Below are 3,957 nucleotides of genomic sequence, written 5' to 3'. Positions count from 1 at the left end.
GGTGGGTTCAGGAGGGTAATGCGGAACGCCGTGCTGGATCCCAACGGCCTCTTATCACTAGCAGTCGAGATGACAGGCATCTTATCCGCATGGCTGTAACGGATCGTGCAGCCACGTCTCGATCCCTGAGTCAACAGATGGGGACGTTTGCAAGACAACAACCATCTGCACGAACAGTTCGACGACGTTTGCAGCAGCAGGGAGTATCAGCTCCCAGACCATGGCTGCGGTTACCTGTGACGCTGCATCACAGACAGGAACGCCTGCGATGGTGTACTCAATGACGAACCTGGGTGCACGTATGGCAAAACGTCATTTTTTCGGATGAATCCAGGTTCTGTTTACAGTATCATGATGGTCGCGTCCGTATTTGGCGACATCGCGGTGAACACATATTGGAAGCGTGTATTCGTCATCGCCATACTGGCGTATCACCCTGCGTAATGGTATCGGGTGCCATTGGTTACACATCTCGGTCACCTCTTGTTCGCATTGACGGCACTTTGGACAGTGGACGTTACATTTCAGATGTGTTACGACCCGTGGCTCTACCCTTCATTCGATCCCTGCGAAACCCTTCATTTGAGCAGGATAATGCATGCTGCAGGTCCTGCACGGGGCTTTGTGGATACAGAAAATGTACGACTGCTGCCCTGGCCAGCACATTCTCCAGATCTCTCACCATTTGAAAACGTCTAGTCAATGGTGGCCGAGCAGCTGGCTCGTCACAGTACGCCAGTCACTACTCTTGATGAACTGTGGTATCCTGTTGAAGCTGCATGGGCAGCTGTACCTGTACACGCCATCCAAGCTCTGTTTGACTCAATACCCAGGCGTATCAAGGCCGTTATTACGGCCAGAGTTGTTTGTTCTCGGTACTGATTTCTCAGGATCTATGCACCCAAATTGCTTGAAAATGTAATCACGTGTCAGTTCTAGTATAATATATTTGTTCAATGAATGCCCGTTTATCATCTGCATTTCTTCTTGGTGTGGCAATTTTAATGGCCAGCTGTGAATATCGCGTACTTCGAATTTTGTTTAACTACCTGAGTACTAGGCGTTGTCATGGCAAGTATTTATTCCAATCTTCTATTAGATCATCTCCACCTTTCCTGTCCCTCTGTCCATATCCTACTCTCACTCTCTGAGCATTTCCTCCTGCCCTCTCCCTGACTCTATCCCCCTCCCCACCTCTCTGTCCATCTCCTGCTCATCCCCCTGTCTGTCCACCTCCACCAAGCCGCACTCTCTGGCTGTGTCCTCCTCCCTCCGTCCAAATCGTCCTCCCCCTATCGCTGGCCATCTCCTCCCCCGCCTCCCTGTCCATCTGCTCTTCCGCTCTCTCTCTCTTCCTGCTCCTCCCCCTTTTCTCTCCACATTATCATCCCATTAGGAGGTTACTGGCTCTTACCACTACACTATTTCTTTACAGATAGTAAGTAGTATGTACAACAAATTTTGTTGAAATCGATCCTCGAGTATGTAAGGAACGTTTTACCACTGGGTCTGCCAGAACACGTACTTTTCACGTATATTTAACGTATTTCGCTCATATTTGTACACATATTCCACCTTTATTTCTAGAGAGTTTCTTTCTGTAGTTAAGTTTTCACGAAGCTCGATGTTTATGACGTCACATATCCTTGACTATGTGTCGTACAATGACATAATACTGCATGTACCTCCAGCGGCACATGTGGATGCTGTCTGCAAAATGTACTGCGAACCGTCTAAATATTAAAGAAGTTATACTTGAAAACGTCATGCATGACGCGGCAGCTTTTATCGCATGTCATTGTTTACGACGTCATAAGTCCTAAACTATTCGTCATAAAATACATATTTTGCAGGTAAATTCAGCGGTATGCGTGAATTCTGTCTGAAAATTGTGTTCCGAATAGAGTTAGCAGTAAAGAAGTAAAAAATGGTATGCGTGAATCCTATCTGAAAATTGTGTTCCGAACAGAGTTAGCAGTAAAGAAGTAAAAAATTAAAACATCATGCCTAATGCGGCAGTTTCACTGCATGAACAGCAAAAGTGTAATAAGCTAAGTATGTTTTTTCTTTCATCATTTTGAGTGAGTCCCGTAAAACTTTGAAATTATATGTGAAGTTTGTTGCAAGTCAGTAAGTGCTCTCATTCTCAAATAATGGATGAACATAGTCTGGCTGTTTGCGCGTCGTGAGCTTTGATACTTTTCCTCCCTCACCCCTGCCCCTTTGAAATGGAGGTCGTTCTTACCCCCAGTGCTACGGTCGCAGGTTCGACTCCTGACTCGGGAATGGGTGTGTGTGATGTCCTTAGGTTAGTTAGGTTTAAGTAGTTTTAAGTTCTAGGGGACTGATGACCTCAGCAGTTAAGTCTCATAGTGCTCAGAGCCATTTGAACCATTTACCCCCAGTGTTTCCTTCCATGCAGTAAATAATACATGTACCAACACTGATTTAAATCGATCCAGTGGTTTAGGAGGAGATATGGAGCATGCATTCATACATACATACATTATGTGGTTAGAAGTATCCGGACACCTGGCTGAAAATTACTTAGAAGTTCGTGGCGCCCTCCATCGGTAATACTGGAATTCAATATGGTGTTGGCCCACCCTTAGCCTTGACGACAGCTTCCACTATCGCAGGCATACGTCCAATCAGGTGCTGGAAGGTTTCTTGGGGAATTGCAGGCCATTCTTCAGGGAGTGCTGCACTGAGGAGAGGTATCGATGTCGGTCGCTGAGGCCTGGCACGAAGTCTTCCTGAGAGGTCCGCACAAGCGCAGAGGGTGCGATTGCTTGTCATTTGGAGTGCCAACGTGAGTGACTTACAAGTAGATATCATCGGTGTAGCGAAGCAGCTTAACTAACTCATTAAAGCCAATCCCTTCGTACACAGCAATCATACACGTCCACTCGTTCGTCGAAATATCCGTACTTAAAGACTGGGATGTTGCACAGATCACATCAATACCCAAGAACAGAAACAAGACCCATATCACTGAGATCAATTTGTACCAGGATCTTGGAATATATGATACGTTCCAACATTAAGAATTACCTCGAAGACAACGAATTATTGATAAATTTCCAACACGGATTCACAATACATTGTTCTTGTGAAACACAACAGTCTCTCTATTCTCCCAAAATAATGAGTGCTGTAGACGGGGGATGTATAATGGATTCAATATTTTTAGGTTTCCAGAAGCCTTTTGACGCCGTTCCTCACAAGCGACTTCTAATCAAATTGCATGCCTATACAGTATCGTCTCAGTTGTGCGACTGGATTCGTGGTTTGCTGTCAGACTCGAACTCGGGACCGAGTCTCGGTCCGGCACACAGTTTTAATCTGTCAGGAAGTTTCATATCACCGCACACTCCACTGTAGAGTGAAAATTTCATTCTAGGAACATCCCCCAGGCTGTGGCTAAGCCATGTCTCCGCGATATCCTTTCTTCCAGCAGTGCTAGTTCTGCAAGCTTCGCAGGAGAGCTTCTGTGAAGTTTGGAAGGTGGGAGACGAGGTACTGGCGGAAGTAAAGCTGTGAGGACGGGGCGTGAGTCGTGCTTGGGTAGCTCAGTTGGTAGAGCACTTGCCCGCGTAAGGCAAAGGTCCCGAGTTCGAGTCTCGGTCCAGCACACAGTTTTAATCTGCCAGGAAGTTTCGTTTTTCAGTTGTTTTGATCTTCCGATGACTTTACTAGACAGAAAACGACAGTATCATTTGCAAACAATGTAAAATGGCTGTTCAGATTGTCTCCTAAATTACTTATGAACACTCATGCTCATAAATTAAGGATAATTGCAGAATGTGGTGCCACACAACGAACGTGGCACTACACAAAACTGACGCTAACAGCATGGGCGCATAGGGAACACACACAACACAGATCTGTAAGTCCATGGTATTCGTGATAAATTGAGAAAACCGTCCCGAAACACATGTGCTACAAAACACCACT

At 45.8% G+C, this 3,957-nt stretch overlaps 1 non-coding gene across 1 annotated transcript; it reads left to right on the top strand.

Moving 5' to 3' along the window:
• The first annotated feature begins 3,560 nt into the window (after positions 1-3,560).
• Trnat-cgu (transfer RNA threonine (anticodon CGU)) lies at positions 3,561-3,635 on the top strand. The gene has a single exon. It is a non-coding gene; the product is annotated as a tRNA-Thr (tRNA).
• Positions 3,636-3,957: the final 322 nt, after the last annotated feature.

This window comes from Schistocerca cancellata, chromosome 4 (genome assembly GCF_023864275.1).
Source record: "Schistocerca cancellata isolate TAMUIC-IGC-003103 chromosome 4, iqSchCanc2.1, whole genome shotgun sequence".
NCBI lineage: Eukaryota > Metazoa > Arthropoda > Insecta > Orthoptera > Acrididae > Schistocerca > Schistocerca cancellata.
Note: the sequence above shows the minus strand (reverse complement) of the source record. Positions and strands in the feature narration are given on the sequence as shown.